The following is a 20,730-nucleotide window of genomic DNA, read 5'->3' as shown; positions in this document are numbered from 1 at the left end:
ACTACCGTGCGTTCCTTTGCGTGCTTTTTGTTTTATAAATTGAGGATTCGACTTTTTTTATTAATAAATTTGGTTGTCAATTTACTCTTACAAAAAAATATTCAAATAACCAACTGCTTGGACAATAATATTCATCAAACTTAAAATAAATAAAAATAAAAACTTTACCACAAGTATCTTGTAATACCTACAGATACCTACGAGTATTATTCTAATAATAAATTTATATTATTATTATATAATATTATTATTCGTTAAAAAAATTAAATAGCAATTTTGGTAGGTACAGATAAAATATTCTTTAAAAAAATTTGTCTTAATATTTTGTAACATAATTTTAAAATAACACGTTATCTGTTTGTATAAAAACGTATCTTAGATAATATATATCATAGAGTAGAATACCTCGCAGACCTGTCGTGATTTTTAAGTTAATAATTTGAAAATAGTTTTCATTTCGATTGATAGAAGCAATGTTTCGATATATTAGGTATATTGGTCAACGATACTTCACAATTATCCCGAATTTTACACGCCTTCTTTAATTCTGTTAATAAGGAAATGTTGTCTATTAAAATCTAAATTATTTTCGTGGACCGCTCGCTTATACGATCTTGTATTTCGTCTGTCTTAATGATAGTGCATTTGACGTTTGGCTTTTCACATGTTAAGGAAAGGACGCGTCGTTTCAAAATAGTAACCCGCTGAGTTTCTTTCACTGGTTCTTCTCAGGTCAGGGTATTTTCTTAACCAAGCCAGTAGTAGTGTTTGATTTTTGGCAATCAATTAATGAATGTATTATTAATATTATTTAATATCCTTCAACTTACTCTTACAAACAATAATGATACTAAATTGACTAGAGAATTTGATTTGATTTTGTATTCGCTTTTGTTGCTTCACATTGCTGTTCCGGACGCTCTATCTATATAATAATTTGAGGTTAGGACAATTTTGAGTACGAGAATACAATATCATATATGATACTATTGATGGATCACCTCATGGTATCTATCACATTGAAACAAATGAAACACCACGCAGAGGCATATTATCAGAAACTTTAATTTTATCGTCACAATTACAGACAATGGTACGTAATATGATGCATTTAACTCGGAAAGTTTGCATTAAAATTTTATTATTACCCTGTATCTTAGTTTTACGACGTCATATAACTTGTTCTTAATATTAATAGCCATTAATTCAAACGACAGCCGCTTAGCGAGGCGATAAAGTTTCACAACGACTTTTAAATTAACTGTTTGCGATTTTATACCTGACAATTATGTAACTGGTGACTGCTGAGGGTTGTAGTTAGAATAAATTGTTATTTCTCATGGTAAGTGCTTCGTTAATCAAAAAGGTAACGAACTAGACGGACGATTTAGTCGAATTTGTAAAACGATATCTATATTTATATAGCTGAAGGGGCTGAAGGGCTTTTTTCTCAATATAACAGATAGCCCGTTTATTGAGGAAGGTTAGACTTAATGACATCACACTACAAGCCGCGATTCTTAGCATATTTTTAGTCCAGTTTGGATAAATCTTAACGTTAGATAGCCCTAATGTTGAGAATAAGATTATAGACTATAATTATAACAAGTTCATTTTTGATAAACGTTTGCGTTAAATAGCCTTTTTATTGAGAAATGTTATGGTCTATATGGCCTTAGTTAATATTTTAAGAAATTTGTTATAATTGTAATATTGTTCTTTTGTTGATGTAATATAATTATATGCATTTCCTATACATGAAAGGTTATCTATGGACCCCGCTGGTCAAAATTAAGAGTTATTGTTGATTGACAATCAAAAGAAATCTATGATGTGCAACACTGACTTTTCTTGGGGGTAAAACCGACTTTTATGCCCTGACGGCAAGCGGCATATCACTCATATCATCATGCCATCTCCGCCGCCGTTTTCTACTCCCGTGTGTGTTGCTATATGTTATTAAAAATATTTTTATTTCATCAACGTAACTATTTTTTTTATATCATATGTGCCTAACTCAGTAGGTAGCCTTAAAGTTTAAATATTATTTAGCAGTACTGGCCCGTAATTGAATCTAAATAATATTATCAAACAGATAAACTTTATTATCGTCAAATAACATACATATACCCATATGTATTTAGCATAGTTATTATAATGTTTTATTTTTATGTCATACGTAGGCGGACTGGCAAATGGGCAACCTGATACCAAGTCACCACTGTCCACAGATGTTGGTACTGTAAGAAATATCAATCATTCCTTACATCGCCAACGCGCCACCAACATTGGGAGCTAAGATTTTATACCACTTGTGTCCTGTAGTTACACTGGCTCACAACAATACTGTTTGGCGGTAAAATATTTGATGTGTGGGTGGCACCTACCCAGACGGGCTTTCACAAAGCAACCAGCAAATAAAGTCTTTATTATTGGTTTTCTTTAATTATAAATTCTTAAAATAATTATCAGTTACGTTTACATCTGCCGGGCGTCCTGTGACGGCCCTTTGTATTTATGTTTTGGTTAACGGTGTCTCTTGTATAAGTATACTACATTATTGATCTGTGAACGAAATACTTTTGCCTTTTAGTTATTGTTTTGTATTGTATTGTATTGTATTGTAAATGTTTATTGCCGTGTTATATTTCTTAATGCTAATTTCTGTTGTATTTGGATTTATTTACTATTTTAGTTTTTGTTTTTCTCTTAAACATATCTATACCCACTTTTATCCAATTAATAAAAAAATACCTAAACCGAACAAAATAAATTAGATAACTTAACTGGTTATGTATATATTAAATACATCCTATGTCAGACGAGGTTCGTGATCACAGTGGTTCGCGGTCATAGGAAATTTTGACCGCGAAAAGAGTTTGTATCTATATCTGTATCTAAAAATAGACAATTTATGACAATTCAATAAATTAATATGAACTTTCGTATATTCTAAATCAAATTCGTCAGTTTATTAAGGAGACAAAAAATAGGTCGACAACAAACATGTTATCCAAAGATAACCTCAGGGCCCCAGATGTCTCAGCATTATTTAAATGGCTTGCTAATAACATTACATTTTTCAATTCCTTCTCTGACTTAGTTCTTGATATCAGTAAGAAATTTATAAGTAACTTTTATATGATAAAATTTTGAATCTTAAAAACTTAAAATAATAATAATTATTTTAAGTGTTTTTTTTTTGTAATACGTAGTTATGTACGATTACGCAGTATCAACTTTATGATTATTTTCTTCTATTGTTGAGTTTACCTACAACCATGAAACACTACTAAGTTTAAAGTTTTTTTTCACTACTTTTGATAACTTTATAAAAAAGTTATTATGCATATGACTTAACAGAAAATTTAACGTTTTGAGTAAGTACCTACCTAGTATATAATGAAGATGGCATCCTAAATGATTTCGGTTACGGCAATTCTTAAGCCAGACTAATTGCTAGGAAAATATTATAGACCAAGTGTGTGTAAAAACTCAAGTACACTCGATATTTCTTCACTCTAATAATCCGACAGGAGGACAAATTTGAAACGTGAACTTCACGTGTTTTGCGGTTCATTAATTTTATCTTTACATAGGTCCTATATCTATATATTACCTTATTAACATAATTGAATATAGATATATATGTGTATATTTATATATATAGCAAAGATTTTATTGCAATTATTTTCTGTTCCGTCCATCTTTAAAATAATAATCTTTTATAAAAATAATGCAAAGAGCATTTAATTATATTTAATGAGGGTCATCATCGGTTGGTGAACCACAATTATCTAAGGATCATAATAGTGAACCCAAATAGCCAGGTAGTTATTTTTGCCTACAAATATTAATATTATATTACATATAAACGACATATCATATATCCACGTAAGCGAAGCTATATTAGGTATCAGAATCAAATGGATATCCCATAATTACGATAGATTCACAGCGTAGTATTAACTTGTTAAGAATCTGGAACACAACATATCGGGTGGAAAAAGCAGTTATGAATAAAATAAAATCACAAGAGGCAGGATTACAGCCAACAAAATATTACAGGATTATAAATCCACTGTACTTACACTGGCTCGCTTTTGAAACCAGAACACTACAATACAAATTATTTCTGTTTGGCCGTAGAATATAGGTATGACGAGTGGGTAGTAGGCACCTAACCAGAGGGCCTATTTGGTATATTAAGTGAAATTCTTTATATACCAAATAGTAGACATTTAATACAAAAGTCAACCTTTGGGCTATTGGGATAACGAAGCTGATACTCAAATAAATTATACACATAGACGTGATTATTAGGTATATAATAGAGTAAATATGTAATAAAAGGAAGTTAAGGATGTGGTCAGACCATCTAGCCCAATTACCTACATACCTACCTAGTAATTTTATACAGATCATAAAACCTAAATAAGTACACGTTACATGAATCTAAATTATAACGAATCCCAACAAAGTAATTTCATACAGATATCAGTGGTGACGTTAAAATTGCATGATTAGGCGATAACGCGGTAATGTCATATAACAATATGACTCGTGTTCAGATGGTTTTATAGATAGCGTAATAACATCGACCCATATACAGGACAGGGTTTTTCAAAATGTTACTATTAATTCTAATGTATCTAGCAGGTACTTATGTATGTACCTAGGTATCATTTTAGAATATGATTTTTGCGATTAAGTAAGGTGTAGTTGGGTTGAAGATGACGTCAGGAACGATTTCCGTCAATGGCAACGGAGACCAACCACTTGGTGGTAGGGCTTTGTGCAAGCCTGACTGGGTAGGTATAGGTACTCACCAGATGCTTGATTTATTATTGTACAATAACCATAATATATTTGTGAAAATTTAATTTAATTTCTTTCGCCGGTTCTTCTCAGGTCTGAGGTGTTAATATTGAACCGGTGGTAGATTTTAGACAGAGATTGGCGCTTTATGAAATAACCATTCCTTACATCACCAATGCTCCGCCAACTTTATGACCTTAACTAAGATGTTATGTCCCTCGTACCTATAGTTACACTGGCTCAGTCTCCCTTCAAACCGGAACATAACAATACTAAGTAGGTACTTACCTATTGCTGTTTGGTAGAATATTCTACTAGACGTACTTAAACTTAATCCTTCAAAGTTAAAAAAATACGGTGACGTTATCAAAGTCCAGCCAAAGAATGTGAGGCTCCGTATACACGAAAGTGTTCACGCTGTTGTGGCAATCACTAGACACATTAACCTGTGTCTATTACACGGACGATGGTGACGACGCTATCGGCAGATTCATCGGCCGAGCGGCGGGTGCTTCAGAAAGGACCATCCCAGAGCACAAGCCTCAAGACATCTTTACATAAACGCGACATCAAAGTCGCCGAGGCTGTACTCTCTGACCGAGCGCAGAGCAGGGCCCGTTGGATTGCAGTAAATAGGATTAAAAGAATTACTTAGGTATATATTATTTATTATGGATTATTTATATATTATTTTAAAATGAAAAAATAGCCAGTGAGGGCAACGTCTTCCAAGAAGACGATAAGCTTGAAGTCCAACGAAGATCTACTTCAGTAAAAATATAAAACGCTAAAATGTATTAAAATAGAATATAAAACAGGCACGGGCAACTGTGAGCCCGTGGATGTTGTAAATAAAAAAAAACTCTAAAAAATATAAACTTTAAATATCTTCATAGTTAGAAAAATGTACAAAAACATTAAGGTATTATTAGTAATGTAGGTATTAGATTCCCATATACCTACCTACCTACAATTATAAACGAGCTCTTAAAATAAAGCTTAAAGGTAACAAGTAGCAAAACCTCCTTTAAACGAAATGTGTCCGTCAAGTGAAGCTCAGTCGTAAAACATTAAAACTAATGATAGGTACATAAAAATATTTATTTTATTTTATTTATAAAATGAAATCAGGTAGGTAATTTTCTTATTAAAATAATAATTAAATTTAATTATTTTTAACAAGTAAAATTAGTTTAGGTGTCGACTAGCTTACCATTTTTAAAAAAAAAATCGTACCTTTTTATAATTAAATGATTACTATTAGAAAAATAAAGGTACCTTCTTACCTATTTTTGAAGGTTAAACTTAAATTTGTCAATCTTAAGATAAATCAAAACATAATCGGTACAAAAGAGCTTTATAGATAATTATTAAATAAATAGATATTTATTAAGTAGATAGATTACTTAATACAAATTTGTGTTAGTACCTATGTGTACTTCCTTTTAGTTATTGTATTTCAATTAATTTTCAAAAAATGAACCGCAATCCGCCATTACAATTTCCAATTTGGCCGTTCTTTTCGATAGCATCAAAACGTTTGAACCATTTTCAAACTTCGAATTCCAATTCCCTACACGCCACGCCCACATCGCCCCCGGATTGGCTACCGGTCACTACACGCTAAGCAATCTACGTAACATATCTATCTTTTTCACACCTACCCATTTTACACACTGCCTATATCTATCTCGCTTCCACGCATAGATTGCTACTATACAGATTACAGAAAGTTATTACTAACGCGGTTTTTCTACGTATTTTCGTTCATTATTTTTTTGAACTTCACTACGAATGCATACTTTGTAAATCATACTTTAATCGAAGTAGGTAGAGTCGTAAGTTCTTTGAAGACATATGTTAGTTATGTCGTTTCGTCTTGCAGTTGATTGTATAATTTTAACACAGGGTTTTTTCGTCAAATGCCATAATCGTCATAGTAAGCTGTTAAAATGGCGTCGCGTTTTTTAACTTTTTAAATTTTCAACGTTTTGCCGTCGCCGGGTGTCGGTAATTAGAGTCTTATCAAGATTTTAGATAAAACCATTTTGAATTGTTTATTGGTAAGTGTCCTTCCGGCCTCATTCGTATTCATTTTTCATGACAAATATGCTAAGTGCTTAATTTTTTTGTTTACTAAAACCTTGAAATTACCAAAAGCTTTAAAATAGCGTAATCTAGGTAGTAGGGGCGGGTTATATATACATAGTATTTATTAAAATATATGACTTGGAAAATAAACTTTAAAATTAATTTAGGTAACTTATTTCCAGTTAATTTATGAGGACCTGGTTATCTGACTTAAGACCTTTTTAAAGATTCGTTAAAAAATCAACTAATGTCCCTTGTTTCAACTTCATCCGTGTATAACTTAACTATTTTTTAATATCTACTTGGTGGTAAGGTTTGGTGCAAGCCCATCTGGTAGGTACTATCCACACATGAGATATTCTTTCGGGTATTGGTTTGGAGGGTGAGTGAGTCAGTCGAACTACAGGCATAAAGCAACAATAATACATAATACTTACAGCGTCATGGCCCATATACTCATCAGCCTTTTTTTTTTTTTTTTTTTTTTTTTTTTTCTCGCTGGAAAAACGCGTTACGCGCTTCCCCCACGTGATGGAAGGTGGGGGGGTGTGTGGGACTCCCCGGAGCCCTGGACGCCGAGTGCGCCCAGGTACGCCGGGTTTACCCACTAAAAAACCAGCGGTACCCTCTCCGTCTTTCGGCGGGCGCCACGGGATCGCTTGCGCATGCTACCGTGACGCCCTGACGGTCGGCCCGCCTATGCGGGCCTCCAACACCTAGAGGGGGTTCTCGGGGTACTGAGACCCCCCCTAGTCCCTGCGACGCCTATTGAGGCGGGGGGAGAAGGTGCGCGTAGCGCTTCTTCCTCCTCCCCGGTCGTCTTCGGCGGAGCGGGTCTGCAGCGGCATCCTCTTCCCGCTCCCGCTCCGCGGCTTCCTTCTGCGACATCACGCTTTCGCAGAAGGAGCGCATCTCCGACCAACACGTCTCACTACCGAGCATTTCGTTGACGATGCTCGGCAGCGAGAGGTCTCCGCCCATAGTCGCCACAAGGGTGTGCCTCTGGGGCCCCCACGCAGCACACTCACTCAGGGTGTGGTGCGCCGTGTCGACTGGCGCACCACACTCGTGGCAGGAGGGTGACACCTCCCGCCGCGCTATCCCGTGCAGGTACTTACCGAAGCATCCGTGCCCGGTAAGTACCTGCGTCATCCTGAAGGTGAGTGTGCCCTTCTTCCTCTCGACCCAGCGACTCAAGTGGGGCCGGATCGCCTCCACTGTCGCCAGGCCCGCCGTGGGTGACCCCAGATCCTCCTGCCATCGGGCGATCAGGGCTCGCTGGGCTAGAGCCCTGATCCGCCCGACCTCCGCCGACCCTGGACGGTCGCCGCGGTTCCTCGCCTCGACCCGGAACCGGTACACTTCCGCGAGCACCTCCGCCTGGAGCTCCCAGGGCGGATCGCCCGCGAGAAGTGTCGCCGCAGCCCACGACACCGTACGGTACCCTCTGATGCCTCTCACCGCTATGACCCTCTGCGGCTTACGCAGCAGGGCCCGGTTGTCAGCGGTGAGGGCGTCGACCCAGATCGGGGCACCGTACAGCGCCATCGACCTCACTACACCGGAATATAGACGCCGGCATAGCGATCCCGGCCCCCCCACATTCGGAAGGAGGCGGCCGAGAGCGGCGGCGGCGTTGATGAGCCTCGGGCCGAGATGGACAAAATGCTGCCCGAAGCTCCATCGACCGTCCAGGATGAGGCCCAGATACTTCATCTGGGCCTGCACCTTGATCACCGTCCCCCGGACGGTGATACTCGCCCCTCGTGGGGGTCCTTGCCGTGGACCGTGGAACAGGAGGGCCTCCGTTTTGGATATGGAGACCCTCAAGCCCAGCATTCCCATACGGTCCACGGTGAGAGCCGTTCCGACCTCGGCGAGGCGTGCCGCCTCCCGAAAGTCCCGCCCAGTCGCCGTGACGAGAGTGTCGTCAGCGTAGCACAACACCCCCATCCCGGGAAGGACGGGAGCTCGCAGGAGCCAGTCGAAACCGACGTTCCACAGGATTGGGCCGAGAACCGACCCCTGTGGAACGCCGCAGCCTACCCGACGCCGGACCAGCCTCCCATCGACCCCCGCCCAGAGGACCTCCCTGTCCTGGAGGTACGCCTCCAGCAGCCTCCTGAGATAGGTCGGCACCCCATGGTATCGGAGTGCCTCCCGTATCGTCTCGAAAGGGAGACTGTTGAAGGCGTTCGCCACGTCGAGCGAAACCGCCAGGACGACTTGCCCCCGGGCCACCGCTTCCGTCGTCCGAGTCTTCAGGGCGTCCAGGGCGTCGACCGTCGACCGGCCCGCCCTGAACCCGTACTGAGCCTCTGAGAGACCCGGACCGACCTCCTCGAGGTGCTGAACGAGACGGGCTGCGAGGACCTTCTCGAAGAGTTTGCCCGTCTCGTTCAGCAGCACTATTGGCCTGTATGCCGAAGGGGAATCCATCGGCCGACCTTCCTTCGGCAACAGGACCAACTTTCCTTCCTTCCAAGGCTTCGGAAACTGCCCGCTGCACAGGCACTCGTCGAACAGCTCCCGAAGCCTTGCACCCAGGAATTCCAGGGCGTCGCACAGAACACGCCCTGGAACCCCGTCCGGACCCGGCGCCGTGTTCTTGGCCCTCAAGCGGCCGAGGGCCATCTCCATCTCCCGCTCCGTGATCAGTGGTGGAGCCACTGCGTCTTCGATCACGGAGCGGGGGGCCATCTGCGGAGGGACATGCTCGCCTGGATGGGGAAAGAGTTCCCCGACCAGGCGCAGGAGGAGTTCCGGCGGCAGCGTCTCAGTGACGGGGGCGCCTTGAGTGCGGAACTTTCCGCGTACGCCGCGGTACGGGCGCCCCCACGGGTCTCGATTGAGACCCGCCAGAAGCTCCTCCCTGGCCTTCTCCTTGGCCTTGCTTATCGCCAGCTGCAGATCTTTTTTCAACTGGCGATAAGCGTCCAGCATCTGTCCCTCCAGGTCCGTGTCGAGGCCGTTGCGCCTTCGACAGCGGACGTAGGCCCTCCGCGCCCGGCAGCACGTCGCCCGAAGGTCGGCGATTTCGGGCGACCACCAATAGACGTGCCGGCGCGGAACCCTGCGCCGGGTCCGAGGCATGGCCGCATCGCAGACCTCCTTGAGCGAACTGCGCATGCGGCCCGCCAGCTCCTCTGCGCTGGCGCCCTCCGTCCTCCCCGCGGAACCCCACCGCTGCACGATGGCGGCCTCCTTGACCAGCTCTCGATCGACCTGGCCGAGAGACCACCTCGGCAGCGTAGTCGGCACCCTCTGGGGTTCCGCCGGCCTGCTAGAGGTGGAGATCTCGAATCGGATGTACCGGTGATCCGATAGAGTCTCCACCTCCTCCTCCACTCTCCAGTCGACCACTCTGCGTGCAACGACAGGGGTGGCGAACGAAACGTCCACCACGGAACCCCCCTGATGTCGCACGCAGGTGTGAACCTGCCCCCTGTTTAGAAGGGACAGGTCGGAGAGCAGGGCCCACACCTGGACGGCCCTCCCTCGCGGATTCGTGGCGGGGTTGCCCCAGGCACGCGACTTTGCGTTTAAGTCGCCGAGAACCAGTATCGGTTTCGGCGACTGCCTGGCCACCGCAGCTCTGACTAAGCCGAGGTAAGTCTCGAACTCAGCCAGGCTGCGATTAGGGGAGAAGTACGTACCGACGACGACGTACTCCCCCCACCCCACCACTACGTAGCCCGAGCCCCTCTCGATGAGTGAGAGGGGGGGGCCCGTTCCGCTCCTCGTGAGAACCGCCACGGTGTCGTCCGAGTCCCCCAGCCAGTGAGGTAGGGGAGGGACGAAGTAGGGCTCGCAGGCCACCGCCAGGTCTACCTGCCACTCCGCCATGGACTGCAGCAGAAGGTCCTGCGCTCCGGCGGAGTGGTTCACGTTCGATTGTAGGAAGCTCAGGTGTGCTGGCATACTTGATTCTTCTGAGCTTCCTCCGTAGCCTGGCGGCTTTCCTCGCGCGGGGCGGTCCTGGTTCCTTGGACCGCTTATATATACTCATCAGCCTAACCTAACCTGAATAATAAAAAAAAAGGTACATATATATATGTGTCAAATCGTTTCGGAAAACATCCAAAAACTTATTATTGTAAGAGTTACTTCATAAGCAAGATCAAATTCGAAACTGGTTGAAACATTCGAAAGTGAAACGCAGAGCAGTCTTTAAACCATATTGATCCTTGCATCTCTTAATTGTGGTAATAATTGCAGTCAATATCGCTTGCAGGCATAAACCCCTTGAAACCTTGATATATAGGTATTTTTAATTTTTATAATAGAAGACGAGATTACGGGCGATTTCATTGCCAATGTAGTTAATTAGCGATCTGTTCAAGATATTTAATATTTTAAGAGTCATTAACACATTTTCTGCCTCGCCCAACTATTCTGTGGAACCAGCTTTCGCCGGCGGTTTTTCCGAACCGACTTGGGAACCTTCAAGAAACTACTCACCGACAGACAGAGCGTACCTACTCCTTCCTTAAATACCGGCAATGCACCTGCAAGCCCTCCGGTGTTGCAGATGTCCATGGGCGGTGGTAGTCACTTTCCATCAGGTGAGCCTCCTGCTCGTTTGCCACCTATGACATAAAAAAAGACCAGATTATTTCTACAGAAATTGCCTAAATTATAGAACGCTTAAAAGATCGCTTGTCTAATCCAAGCATTTTCAAGTAGGTGGTTAGTAAGTTTTTATAATTGATCTCGTGTTCGACGATGAAGGAATACATAGTAAAAAAACCTGTCATATGTGTGTCCACCAACCCGTATTGGAGAAGCGAGGCGGAATAAACACGAAACCATTTCATTATTTACTTTTTTGTATCATTTAAATAAAACGAACTAAATTCAGTTAAAATCTTTACCAATAAATAAGTCGCGCTTCGAGTGTCCGCGCTACCGTTTGATCGTTATGCACGCGTTTAACTGCACAAACCGGTTCGACATTTGGACAATTAAGCGCAAATAACTTGAACACAAAGTATTACTCGTTTATTATAGATTTGTTGATATTTTTTGTTTTACTTCGTGGATAAATATTTCGGAATACTATCTTTGACGTCCCATTTTTAGTGTAATTAGTGTCATTTAACTAATCTACATAGTGCAAAAGAATGTCGCTTCCCGCCGTCTGTATGTTTATATCTTTTAATCTACGTAACGGATTTCAATGCGGTTTCCATCAATAAATAGACTGATTCAAGAAGATACATTATGTGCATAATGTATGTATATTAAAATAGAGGATAGCGGTGAATTTCAACGGAAAAAAAAACAAGGATTTATATTCTTACCCTTGTGAACTCGGGACGGTTAGCTAGTAGTATCAACTAACCCGTTGGCTCCTATAAATGTGGTGTTATAAATAATAAAGGCACCACTTGGATAAGTCTGTACTTACCCAAATATTCTACGTTAAATAAATTAATATTCAATGGTGCTCGCTTGGATTCTAACCCACACGATCCTTAATAAATCACTGTTACCTAGCTATAGTAACACTTCTATTAGTGTGACAAAAATCTACACTGACTACTAATACGGCCGCTGATAAAATTTTGCGCTGACTGCTGTCATGATTATAGCCCATTGGAAATGAAAAAGGAATAAACGTAAACTCATCTTGGATTTACGTATTCCATTGCTAACTGCTCAGCTATATGTATACATATAATAAAATTGGAGTGTCTGTTTGTAATATTAAAATAAACCATTTTTACTAAATGCATATGTATGTATACGCGGTACATATACAAAAATAACATTTTTTACATTTTTTGTCTGTCTGTCTGTCTGTTTTAACCGATTTCGACGGGACTTTCACTGGCAGATAGCGGATGTAATAAGGAATAATTGGCTACTTTTATCTTAGAATTATATATAGAATAAAAATAAAATCGCGTTGTTTGAACTTAAGTTATTGGATATTGTATCCAAATAACTTAAGTTCAAACAACGCGCGCGAAGTCGCGGGCACAGCTAGTAATGCTATATATTTATTTATAATACAACACTTTTTCACTTAACTACATATATAGGTATATCCACTTTAATTTTGCTTCCAAAGAATGTTAGACTGTTTGTGATACGATTGCAGTCATTGTTTCTTAAATCTCTTTTAATTTTCACTCTATTGTTGTTTTTCATTTTAATATAATGTTTGTTCATTTTGTTGTCAGGTGTGTTTATACTTTTTTTTTATTGTAAAATATTCGTATAATACTCTGATCCCAATGTAAGTAGTTAAAGCACTTGTGTTGCACCCAAGACAACATAGAAAACTAATGAACTTTTTCTACATCGACTCGGCCGAGAATCGAACCCTCGGACCTCGGAGTGGCGTACCCATGAAAACCGGTGTGCACACTGCTCGATCACGGAGGTCGTCGTTTTATATCTATTATTTTCTTAAAAACTTCATCGACATTTTAAATAGGTATATAGATAATGATTATCATATATTATAATATTCGCCACCTATTAGATGTTTTAGTTAAATAATAATGTTATTTTATTTATTACAGTACCACCTATCTCATATCCTATGAGTTATCACTTACAAGCCTTATCACTATCGCCGCCAAAATTGTATGCTACTTTTATTTAGGCTGTATCCTGTGTTTTAAATTTTTTCCTCTTTGTAGAACATTTTACGAGGGGGGGGGGGGGGGGGGGCGTGGATGCGTTATATTGACACGATACAAATCCTCATCATCATCATCGCAGTGATTTTTGTGAGTTGAAATCAAACATAATCTGATTTCCAACCCCAAGGGCCCGGGTATCTTTGTGAGGGTTTTCCCTGCGTGCAAAAAAGGTGCATTCTGTAAAGGTCATATCTGACACTCTGAAGAACATTAACTCGAGTTCAGTCGTCAAGCATAGTTCAGTGGTTTAGTTAGATGAAATCATTCGTCATTTTTAAAAATTTTCAAATCTCGGTGTACACCGGTAAGTAATGAGCACGGATCGAAGTCGAGTGGTTCGCAATCTAAAATTAAATTGTTACCATGGTTTGGCTATGTAGTCTTTATCTGACTGCATACATTGTCCTGTACGTTTTTTGTTGCCACACACATCGAAATCTAAATTTTAGTATTGCGCCATATTTTTTTAATGGACGTGTCACGTGACACTTTGCGTGAAGGAGCAAAATTAAATAAAAAGGAACCGTCTAATTCCACTTTAGGTGGCGAGACGTTAACTTGTCACTTCGATGATTAATATATTTTTTGTATAACTATGTTCTTTTGAAAAATATAAAAAAAAAAAACAATAATTAATGATCGAATATAGCTAAACACTAGTTCGTCATATAAACGCGTCGTTAATAAGTCGTGTAATTTGAAATTATTACCTTATAACCATTCATAATAAATACGCACAAAAAGTATTCCGTTTCTAAGAAAACTATATTGTCAAGTAATCGAACTGTAGACCTTTATAAAGTATTAATATTCGCACGCCACCTAACGTGAGAATTTTAAATTTCAACGCGTCTTGTGTTGATAATTGGCAGGATAGCTGTTTTTTTTTAATATATAAAAACATTACGATAAGTAGCGATAAATAATGGTTATGACGTGTACAATATACTTATAAATGAGGATACGTTATTATGTAATACCTAACTTAAAAGTATTAAAGTAATTGGTCTCCCTACTGATATGAATTCGAAAGTAACTCTGTTACCTCTTAAAGCCGCTGAACCGACTTAGATGACATTTGAAATTGGGTGGAAAGTTTGAGGACTCTATGTCCTCGGGAATTTCTAATGACAAGGTTAGGTTAGGTTTTTGGAGGGGATACATCCCTTAAGTGGTGGAAGTTTCTATGCGAAATTAATCATTTCTTAAGTAAGCAATATAAAATATTTTAATATAAATTGTCTTAAGCTTAAATTATGTTTGTGAATTTATGGCATGAATCTGGTAATTGCACTGTCAATTTTGTGCGTGCAATGCCGCAGGTTCGGCTAGTATACCTAAGTATATAATACCGTAGATGATGCAACGTGTATCGTAGGTTTTATATTATTATAGAAGTACCTACTCATCACTTTTAATACCCTTGGTCTCTGACTCAAAAATTAAATATGATATATAATGAAGATTCTAAAAGAACCGGTAAGAAACTCACTTCATTGATAAGCATTTAAAATATATGAAATTCAAGTTTATCATATAAACATGTACGTAACAACAATATGTAATGGTTCTTATAAATGTTTATTACATAAATTCTTATTAATAAATGCGAATAAGTGTACTTATATTGCTTTTTCATAATTTCATTCAACAACAGAACAACGGAACTTCGTATTTTTTTGTATATTATTTATGGATCTCTGAATGACGTGGGTTGCTTTTATCCCAAAGGTAGAAGAACAAGACCTCGGGTTGAACCAATTATGTTCATTATTTCATCTGCCATATTTAGTTCTTATAGCGATTCAAATTGGGGGTTATTTCTACTAAAAAAATGTCTATCGCAATCGAATCAACACGGAATTGTTGCCTTTTAACTGTTTTCCTAATAGAACGATCACAAATCCAATAGTAATTTGAAAGTAAGTATTCGTACTCCTTCTAAGTTGTAGTAGTAGTAGTATTGGTCTCCTGTTAAGATTAATTCCCGTTTTTTTTGCGGATGTTCGAAGTTGAACTGAGCCGAGATGGCCCACAGGTAAGAATGTGTACATCTTAACCGATGATTGCCGGTTCAAACCCAAACTTAGGCAAGCACCACTGAAATTTTTATCTGCTTAATTGATGTTCATAATTCATCTCGTGCTAGGAAGGAAAACATCGCGAGGAAGGCATGTGTCTAATTTCAACGAAATTATGTAAAATAATCTCATTTAAAATATGTACTAATATAAACATAATATTTCCTACTCCATGTCTGAATTATATACCATAAATAAGATTGTAATCTTCCTATAAAGGGATACAAGGCCTGGAATAATAATAGAGTCATTATTTTAAAACGAACTTACAATGTTGCGTTATTGTCTCTCTACAAAACTATGTCTATAGGTAATGTTATGAATGCTAGAGTAACTGTCTGTCTGGAACCGAATTCGATGAAATAGGTACTAAATTTTGAAGAAAGAGCAACTACACTGTCTATGTAATATAGACCAATTAAGAATTGAAGCAAGATTAAACAACAAGGAAGAATTACTACATTTTTATGCCAAGCGCTTAAAGATGTAGACTTATATAATTGTATTTAACTAACATGACTGTATTTTTAGATTTTGAAAAAGAGTAACTACTGAGTTTCTTGCTCTCGGTAGAATGTACATTCCGAACCGGTGGTAGCTTTACTTTAAATAGTATGTTAAATGACGATTCAAAAGTGCTTGTAAAAGCCTCCTTGATTAAAGTATATTTTGATTTTGATTTTTTGAACGAACCCTAAAACGCGATTATTTTATCATTTTTAAAGTTCTAGGTAAAGTTATAAACATTTTACACTTATACCTAGGTCTGATATATTATAAAAAAAAAACGATCTGACGTAAGCCTAAGAAAATTCAGAACACCTTTTTTAAAATTAATTTCAAAAATGGAATAAAGAATCGAAAATAATTTAATTTAAATTACAATTTGCGTTAATTAATGAAACGATTTCGAAACGTACTTACGTTAATACATTCAGGAGCAAATAACGACAAGAAACAAATGAATAGACATGACAAGAGTAACATAAAAAAAAAAACCATTTGTCTGTCAATATTATCCAGTGTATGAATTCTTAATAAACCATAGCATTTACTTATAAGGTAATGAGAATGTTAGACTTTAATTATGGAATAGTAAGACTCGACGAGCCGTTTTTTATCGACTTTGTGATTAAAATAGCCTTTGTTATTAAAATTAATATTAATAATTGTTCTTTGTTTTTTTTTTTTGTAAAGAGTGTGATATGTATCATAATGGTACTCACTACACAATGAAATGAGTTTTCTATATGATTGAGATTTTTTGAAAAAAGATCGATGCTGTTTATAAGAAGATAACGCATGCTTTGCTTTTTTAAGATATATGTAGGCAAAATGTGCAGCAGATATTAGCGAATTCCTTACATCGCCAATGCGCCCCCAACTTTAGGAACAAGATGACGATACAATAATTTAATTATGTCCTCGTGTATTGATCGTCAGAATATGAAAAAATAAAAAAAGACTTATAATATAGGTAGTCTATGGCCTATGTACATATATTGACAATATTATTCTTTATAAATGATTTTATCATTAACTTTTATTTAACGATTATATAGTTTATTAAACATATAGAAAACGATAAAAATTAGATAACCCCTTTTCATATAAAAAATAATATATAGGCAACAATATATTATCCCAAGTTATAAGAAGAAATGATATTTTATGTAGTTATAAGAAAATTTCAGAAAGGACTATTTAACTTGGCACCCATTTAGATCTCACTTCTTTTGTCGTTAAAGACAACAACCAAAGTATATATCATAATATTTGACTTGGCTCTCATTTTTACATTTATGTTTTTGATGGGATTACCTATTTATCCAAGAAGACAAAAAAATATTGACACATATAATTATGACACGTACAATCATACAAAATCTAGATACAAAGATCTATTTTTGTGGGTGGCAAAGAAATAATGTTTGTGTTTTCTTTCAATAAGAAAATTAAATACTAAGGTATACCCTCATCATGCATATGTATGTAGGTATATCTGTATGTGTGTATCTCATAGACATTCAAGACTTCGTTGTAATCACTTGTACTTTCTTGTTATGTTTTATGAATATTTTGTTTCGTACTTGGTGAAATAAAATAAAAAATTATCATTATTATCACACACAAATGCATAAAATATATACAATTCGAATATAGCTGATTTTTTAACTTGTAATCCTTACTTAGAACTTTGTATTCCAAGCAGAAATAAATAAAAAAATAAAAATCATCGGTCGAGAATTTATTAAACTCTATGACATCACATCAAATGTAAATTTACAGTAACATAGTGTTATCTTATAAATAAATATATATTAATTAGAACTGTTAGTGGACAGAGCAGTGTTATTAGCAAATAACATGGAATACACAAATCTAATGTTGTTTACACCTTTAAACACGTATCATTTAGAATGTTACCCACATCAGATATTAATTTTAAAAAAGGTAAGTTAATAGAGAGCTGAGATGGCCCAGTGGTTAGAACACGTGGAAAATTTACAGGCTGCTAAGGTAAAAAAAATAAGGTCTGTTGACCTTAATTCCTTCTTCGATTAGAAAAGGCTATATCCCTATATAGCCTATTCTAATCTAAAAAGCTTAATACAAATTGTTACTTCATTACCATACTAACACTTGCTTCCAACATATACTTTACTGCATATTTTTTGTCTTACTGAACGATATTTGCACAAAAAATTAAATATCTAATTTCAACTAATTAATATAAATTTATAATTATAATTAAAAAATAATAATAATTTAAAGTTTCCCTTTGGACTCAAAAGTAGCTTGATGCACTATATTGTTTTATCGTGACGTACCTAACTTCGACTTCCAACACGTGCAGGTTGCCTCTGAACATATTTTTGTCATTCCGATCGATATGAATATATGAATAACACTAAACAATTGAATAAACACGAGAAATACTTCTGAATCTTAAATTAAAGTAATAAATATATATATATATGATGTTAAGCGACTGAAATTATTATTCTTGTATATATTTATAAAAAGGCAAAGATCCGGAGAAGCACCATCATGTGTTTAATTTGCATTTACAATGCATCTCGTGCTCGTTGGAGGAATCATGAGGAAATCTGCATGACGGCAATTATTCTACCATATGTGTATCGACCAACACATATCGGAGTTGCATGGTGGAATAAACTCCAAACCTCCTTAGTTTTTTATTTGTCCTTAGTTCATTTTTCACCTCTCTTTTTACACAGTTAAGACCATTTCCTTTCTGTAGGAAATAGTCTTAACTGTGTAAAAAGAGAGGTGAAAAAATGAACTCTGTCAGGTTTTAAGCCATTGCAATCACAGGCAGATATTCTGTCAATATCAAAATAGTTATATTCTGAAAGACTTGATAGAACTTTTGACGTGCCCTCTCGGCACAAATATTTAAAAAAAAAAAAACTTTTGACAAAGAATAACTGTCAAGATAATCAGTAGTTAATTTATTCGAGATGACTATTGAGTCTTTTTTGTATTTCCCTTGTTATCGTTTAAAAACATTTGTCGTACAGACACCATAACAGTTTCCTTATATGTATATATGGTCACCGTGAGGCGCTACAAGTGAACAGTAGGCATTGTGATATAAGAACGGCAAATTACCGGATGGCATGTGTATTAGCATTAGTATAGTTATGCTTGCTGCCTTAAATGGCCGTTTGCTTAGAAATCGGGTTAAGTACCAACGTTTAATAAATACATTGGTTCCGTTTAATATTATTTTCCAATTTAATTCCTTCATATTTTATTATTCTCGTCTTGTCTTTAGTATAGGTTTTCTTTTATGGTATTGTGCCACTTGATAGTAATCATTGGCCATATATATTGATGCCGTATGAAATTGTAAGCATTTTTTTATTAATCACTAACTTTGGGAACTGAGACTTGTACTTGAAGTTATACTGAATAACTCATCCTTCAAACTAGAACACGAAAATAAGTATTACTGTTTGGAGGTATGATATATGATGCGTTGGTATTCCTTAATCATACGGGCTTGCACAAAGTCCTACCATCAGGTGGCTTGTTTGGTTACAGATTATATGGACACATAATCTTTTCTGTGTTATTGTCGTCAAAATTAAAAAAAAATCTTTATAATCCCTGGGAGATGACGTAAAGTTGGTTTTGCGTCTGAATTATCTTCTCGTGTTGGATGGCCAAGTATTGGTTTATATAGGTAGCGGTCATATATATTAAAATAAAAACACTGAGTATTGTATATAAAATAAGTACTATCTAAAAGACGAATATAATTATAGTTTTTTCGACGACCTCCGTAGTCGAGTAGTGTGTACACCGGTTGTCATGGATACGCCATTCCGAGGTCCCGGGTTCGATTCCCGGCCGAGTCGATGTAGAAAAAAGTCATTAGTTTTCTATGTTGTCTTGGATCTGGGTGTATGTGGTACCGTCGTTACTTCTAATTTTCCATAACACAAATGCTTTAGCTACTTACATTGGGATCGTAGTAATGGTTGTCCAATTTTTTTTTTTTCAATCTACCTACTGTACCCTGAAACGTCACAATCGATGCATCGAAGCTGATTTTCTCTTCATTACACATAAATAGCCGCAGCACGAGCTCAATACTCGGAACGTATATAATTAGTTTGCATATGCCGTAATTACGGATGATTAATTATAAATTAATGTTTAATGTCGGCTAAGCGTATCCACGTTATTTATAACATCGAATATCGTCGCCGCGTTGTGAAAACGTGATGCATCTCGAAGTACAATAGCGCCAAGTCGAAGTACTAGAAGAAGACTATGCTTATCCATGTTATGTACTACGAATATATTCGCCTATGTCACCTTGTTTTGAAAACCCTTAAACGTGACTAGCGACGCAATTCGTCTTCTTAGTCCAGGGAACTATAGTATAGGAAGCTAAGCTAAAATGAGAGGTAGACATACTATACTTAACTCATCAAATAACTTCATCTAAACATCAATACACACTGTTTCCGACTTCCGGTTTAAAGGACAAATATGGCAATGTAGAAGCTATTTTAGTTTCCAAGATGGCGCTTTGATAATGTTACGTA

Source organism: Vanessa atalanta, chromosome 19 (genome assembly GCF_905147765.1).
Source record: "Vanessa atalanta chromosome 19, ilVanAtal1.2, whole genome shotgun sequence".
NCBI lineage: Eukaryota > Metazoa > Arthropoda > Insecta > Lepidoptera > Nymphalidae > Vanessa > Vanessa atalanta.
This window is presented reverse-complemented; position numbering follows the sequence as displayed.